General features: G+C 35.9%; 2 pseudogenes; both read left to right on the top strand.

Annotated features, from left to right (window-relative positions):
* The first annotated feature begins 522 nt into the window (after nucleotides 1-522).
* On the top strand, nucleotides 523-1,409 carry LOC149550443 (uncharacterized; annotated as a pseudogene).
* A 3,450-nt stretch (nucleotides 1,410-4,859) lies between these two features.
* LOC149550442 (uncharacterized) lies at nucleotides 4,860-5,670 on the top strand (annotated as a pseudogene).
* The last annotated feature ends 847 nt before the right edge of the window (nucleotides 5,671-6,517 follow it).

Genomic DNA, 6,517 nt, shown 5'->3' with positions numbered 1-6,517 from the left:
AAGTTGCAAGTGGATAAATTTAGTGATAGATATAATGCGATGTTGAGCCTTTCTTGTTGCTCGCTATGTGGATTCAATTCCACATCTAGTATCTCTTTGATTATCACGACATGAGCTTGTGGCTGCTAAATGAAATGTCATGTAATCCATTCATGAAATCCTACCAGTGGAGACATAGAAGTCTAAATTTCTGCCAAACATATTGGCAGGGTCATTAAGCCAGTTTCACTAGAAATGTGGATGCAGGTGTTGCTAACTCTGTAGATGGGACTTCTAAAGGTGGTCATATGGTTTCTCCTCATGGAATGGTGCTAGGTTATGCTCAATCAAGGCTGAAGCCTTTACACCATGGATAGAACTCTCCAAGTCATCTGGGGTAGCAATCATTGCAGACTTTCCAATAATATTTTCAATAGTATCGTCCTCTATCAATGTTGAATCCAAATTAGCGGTTGTTTCCTAATGCATTGAGATTCATCAATCAAGTAATCTGGATGATTGAATATAGATATTGAAATTTCTATGGGTCTCTATGGTGTCATGGCACTTGTGGGAAAAAAAAATGCTCGTTCACTAGAATTGATGATCTTGGAGGATTAGGTGTATCCATGGATGTTGTACTAAATGGATTTGGTTATGTAGTTCCACCAATGATGTTTCTTCTCTTCATAATGGATGATGAAGTTGTGAAATTTTCTCCTTACCCCAGGGCTATCAAAGACATTAAATATGAGGAATTAGTGATTTTTTTCCCTGGAATGTCGCCATGGCAGTTTCTGCTCATTGTAATAGCAAGCTCCATCGAGGAGGAGTTATTTTACCATGCTGTAGTGCAGGGTGGACTTGCACATGTGCTCCTAAGAAATGCATGGCTCAACAAGGATACTTATGGGATTACAACACTGACTGGCATATTCCCCCCCTTTTTTTTTGATCCATTTGCACAAGCATTTGTAGCTATGCTAACTACTGCCCTCATAGGGTTGTTGTATTTTGTGGCTACTTCTCCATGAGATCCCACTTATGTGGTGGCTCAAGCTCCTCCTAGTACTAGAGAACATGAAGATATGAAAAAGTACTTTGCAGAATAGCTTGGTACAAGAGAAGGCAAATGAAGAAGATTTACTCACCTCTGTTGGAGTCTCTTCTTGCACTCTACTTGGGGTTTGAGTGGATTCAGATAGACAACCTTCTTACTTCCATGATCACACATACAATCTACTTTGGTGTTGTATTAGGACATGGTCTTTGGCAAATCCATGAACAAAGAGAGAAGCTGAGAAAGAGGATCAATAGTGTAAGGTAGAAAGATGGAACAAAATTGGAAGGTTAGAACACCACACTGTGCATAATGGACATTACCTACCCCCCAAGTTATGTCTGCTAGCATCCATCTTGTCCTCCATAAATACTGATAAAATGAGTCTAGGACATCGTTAGCAGGGAATTCTGGTTACAATATAGACATTTTATGGTAATAAATAATAATCTAAAATGGCAGAACCCTTGTTTATTGTGTGTGTGTGTTCAGATGCTAATGACTCAATATATAATTCCTCTTGTTAGAAAACTAAAATATAAATCATGAATTAAGGAAGAAATAAAGGAGTTTGGCCAGTACATAGGGAAGTGAAAAGATGGGAAAACCAAATGTCAAGGAAAAGAAGAAACTAATCACCTTCCCAAGATTCAGTTATAGAACCAAAAGGACACTATGGAGAAATGAAAGGTTTGTGAAGAGGCTTATTTATGTAAAAGTTTTCTTGATAGCCAGGGGTTTGGCCTTTTCTAAATATAATTAGAGAATTGGAGTAGGAGGGGGAAAGAATTGTTGATGTATTAGACTTAATATTGCAGAGCCAATAAAGAGGATTTTATGTCAATGGTTTTTTGTTCCATTTAATTAGTCATTGCTTCTATGTTTCTTTCTTTTTCCGAATTACAGAAGGAGAGAAAAAATGTTCTATTCTTTTGTCATGAGGATATGAATTGACCATAGTAAGAAGTACTTTGGGGTATTCAGAGAAAGATTCATTAGAAGTCTTCAACCATCTCATTTATTTTTCTGTTAGCATTTTTTGTAGGTTAATTAAATGTTGAGTATATGGATTCATAAGAATTGTGAGTTCTATTGCTTGGTTTATAGATTAGAATGTTTTTCTTGCCTGGATTAAGTCATGTTTAAGCTTAATTTTGTTTGCCTCTTTTTCTCTCAGGTTAAGAGCATACCCTGTGTTAGTTTAGGAGAGAAACATAATTTCTTGAACATTATTCACATAGGGAGTTGTACCTTAATTCAAAGGGAAACTAGTTATTCTCAGAAATAGTTTCCCAACTGTTGTGTAAAGTTGTTTTTCATTACAAATTGGGCAAATTAAAAGGAGAATCAGAAGAAGAACACTCTGTTTACCAACAAATTTTTGGCGACTCCGCTAGGGAAATGGAAAAGAAGATCAGTGCTAAAAGATTTTTTTCTTAATATTATTATCTCTACTGTCTAGAGATTGGCGACTCCATTTTAAATTCTTAGAATTTTTAGTCAAGCAGCTCAGTGCTTTCCTTTTCAGATTTTGAGGCTCCTCCCCTAAGATAGAGGTTGTTGGTTCTGTTCAAGAAGTTTTTCTGAAGTATTCAAAAATTTTAGAAGACTAGATTCCAGCAAGTGATGAAGATGTCTCAAATGTTTTTATCTTTATCCCAAGGTTCAAAGATCCAATCCAAGAAGTTACAAAAGATTTAGCAAGAGAGGTGAGATGGCTGAAGTCTTTTTATGCCGCTATTCTTGTCAAAAGAAAACCTCTTGTACAAGAACTAACAAAGGAAGAACATGTATATGAAGATCTTTATGAAATTGTAATTGGTGATTCTAACCTCACCTCATCAAATGTGTTGCATGAACATGAAGGAGAACAACATATATGAGATACGGTTGAGGTTGTTAAGATTGAAAAGTTGCAGGAGTTGGTACCATCAACAATTCCAATGGGCATATTACCCTATAAAGAAGAGATCATTTTTCAGCCCTCACCAACTCTTGAGGAAAGAGTTTCTCCTCTTTTGGCTCCAGGTATTAATTCATCATCTTACATCTCTATTTTGCATAGAGGATTTTCAAATTTAATGGAAGAGGACTATGATGAAGCTACTTCAATTAATATTTATCTCGAAAAAGAATGGCTATATTTTGAAGGTACACTGGATGTTGAAAGTTGTTTTGATGGTGGTTTTCTCATGATTCTTGTTGATAAAGATGATATGAGCTCTCTTTTAGAGGTGCCGATTAATTATTTGTTTCAGCCTGAAGAGTATCACAGTTTTGATTCTTCTATTCAAAAAGAGGAGGGAAAACCATAAATTTATAATGAAGCCTAGTTGTTTGGGAAATATTTTTGGCTCACTCATGATTTATGCTATGATAGTTTTTCTTCCACCATTAAAAAGGATGGCATTGAGTCTTTATCTTGCTTCAGCTTGTTGAAACACAACCCACTTTATCGAAAAGGCTCATACTTCTCTTTGTCGATTAATGGTCATGCAAGTTCTCTATTTTCTCTTTTTCTCTCTTGTCCATAGTTAGTTTCCTTTTCAATTTTGGTGTGTCTAGTGTAGCCTTTTCTTGTTTAGTCAGTAGTTGTTTTTTTTTTTCCTGCTTTGTTTCAGTCTTCCCTGCTCCCCTCTGCCCTCCCAGCAAGAAGCTATTTTTTTACCCTCTTCTTGGCTCGATTCTATAGCCCAATGGATAAGGCCTCTTCTACGAAACCTAAGATTTTGGATTCTTTACATACTTTGCAACACATAATCCCCATTCAGAGCCAGCTATAGGTGCACTTTCAGTACAAAATTTTAAAACTTCCAAATCAGCCCCATCTTGTAAATCTTAGGTTGGTCTATTTTTTTGATTATGATGTTGCAAGATTTGAATTGTAAGAAGAAGGAATTCAAAGAATGTACTAAACTTGAACCTTGACCTATGAAGTTTAGAAGGTCAAGTTCAAGTGATCAAAGCTTGAGATATAGTTCAAGTATCATGGCACTTCATTCAAAATAAAATTTGAAGTTCAAATCCTAACTTACAATTTCAAAGATCATCCTCCAAGCCCAACATCTTGAGCATGAGTTGTTGATTTAGATAATGAGATCATTAGTATAGAGATTTGTGCAGAAGTAATGATTCAAGGAGGTTCTATATTTTAAAGTAAAAATGTCCTAAAGGCAGATTTCAAAGTGAAAGGGTTTCATAGCTAGATAAGGCATGGCCACAAACTGTTTAATGGAAAGACCATATTTTGAAATGCAAATTAGTGATTCATTATAATCGACATTATGAGCATCAATAATAAAGATATAATGAAGTTGCAAGTGGATAAATTTAGTGATAGATATAATGCGATGTCGGGCCTTTCTTGTTGCTTGCTATGTAGATTCAATTCCATGTCTAGTATCTCTTTGATTATCATGACATGAGCCTATGGCTGCTAAATGAAATGTCACATAATCCATTCATGAAATCCTACCAATGGAGATGTAGAAGTCTAAATTTTTGCCAAACATATTGGCAAGGTCATCAAGGCAGTTTCACTAGAAATGTGGATGCAGGTGTTGCTAACTCTACAAATGGGACTTCTAAAGGTGGTTATATGGGTTCCCCTCATGGAATGGTGCCATGTTATGCTCAATCAAGGCCAAATTCTTTACACCATGGATAGAACTCTCCAAGTCATCTAGGGTAGCAGTCATCACAGACTTTCCAACAATATTTTCAACAGTATCATCCTCTATCAATCCCAATTAGTAGTTGTTTCCTAATGTGTTTAGATTCATCAATCAAGTAATGTGGATGATTGAATATATATATTGAAATGTCTATGGGTCTCTATGGTTTCATGGCACTTGTAGGAAAAAAAATATGCTCTTTCACTGGAATTGATGATCTTGGAGGATTAGGTCTATCCATGGATGTTGTACTAAATGGATTTGGTTATGTAGTTCCACCAATGATGTGTCTTCTCTTCATAATGGATGATGAAGTTGTGAAATTTTCTCCTTACACCAGGGCTATCAGAGATGTTGAAAATGAGGAATTAGTGAATTTTTTCCTTGGAATGTCGCCATGGTAGTTTCTGCTCGTTGTAACAGCAAGCTCCATCGAGGAGGAGTTATTTTACTGCATTGCAGTGCAGGGTGGACTTGTACATGTGTTCCTGAGTGATACATGGAACAACAAGGATACTTATGGGATTGCAACACTGACTGGTGTATTCCCCCCTTTTTCTTTTGTTCCATTTGCACAAGCATTTGCAATTGTGCTAACTGCTACCCTCACTAGGTCATTGTATTTTGTGGTTGCTTCTCCACAAGATCCCACTTATATGGTGGCTAAAGTTCCTCCTAGTATTGGAGCACGTGAAGATATGAAAAAGTGCTTTGCAAAAGAGCCTGGTATGAGAGAAGGAAAATGAAGAAGATTTACTCACCTCTATTGGAGTCTCTTCTTGCACTCTACTTGGGGTTTGAGTAGATTTAGATAGACAACCTTCTTGCTCCCATGATCACACATACAATCTACTCTGGTGTTGTATTAGGACATGGTCTTTGGTGGATCCATAAACAAAGAGAGAAGTTGAGAAAGAGGATCAACAGTGTAAGGCAAAAAGATGGAACAAAATTTGAAGGTTAGAACACCACAATGTGCATAATGGACATTACCTACCCCCCCAAGTTATGTCTATTGGCATCCATCTTGTCCTCCACAAATATTTATAAAATGAGTCTAGGACATTGTTAGTAGGGAATTCTGGTTACAGTATGGACATTTTTTGGTAATATATAATAATATAAAATGGAAGAACCCTTGTGGATTGTGTGTGTGTGTTCAGATACTGATGACTCAATATATAATTCCTCTTGTTAGAAAACTAAAATATAAATCACGAATTAAGGAAGAAATAAAGGAGTTTAGCGAGTACATAGGGAAGTGAAAAGATGGGAAAACCAAATGTCAAGGAAAAGAAGAAACTAATCACCTTCCTAAGATTTAGTTATAGAACCAAAAGGAAACTATGGAGAAATGAAAGGTTTGTGAAGGGGCTTATTTATGTAAAAGTTTTTCCGATAGCCAGGGGTTCGGCCTTTTCTAGATATAGTCAGAGAGCTAGAATAGGAGGGCGAAAGAATTGTTGATGTATCAGACTTAATATTGCAGAGCCAATAAAGAGGATTTTATGTCAATGGTTTTCTGTTCCATTTAATTAGTCATTACTTCTATGTGTCTTTCTTTTTCCGAATTACAGAAGGAGAGAAAAGATGTTTTATTCTTTTGTCATGAGGATATGAATTAACCATAGTAAGAAGTACTTTGAGGTATTTAGAGAAAGATTCAATAGATTTCTTCAATCATCTCATTTATTTTCTGTTAGCATTTTCTATAGGTTAATTAAATGCTAAGTATATGGATTCATAAGAATTGTGAGTTCTATTGCTTGGTTTACAGATTAGAAAGATTTTCTTGCTTGGATTA

The sequence above is a fragment of the Cupressus sempervirens genome, chromosome 7, assembly GCF_028749045.1.
Source record: "Cupressus sempervirens isolate cs-2001-9-10 chromosome 7, ASM2874904v1, whole genome shotgun sequence".
NCBI classification, from domain to species: Eukaryota; Viridiplantae; Streptophyta; class Pinopsida; order Cupressales; family Cupressaceae; genus Cupressus; species Cupressus sempervirens.
Note: the sequence above shows the minus strand (reverse complement) of the source record. Positions and strands in the feature narration are given on the sequence as shown.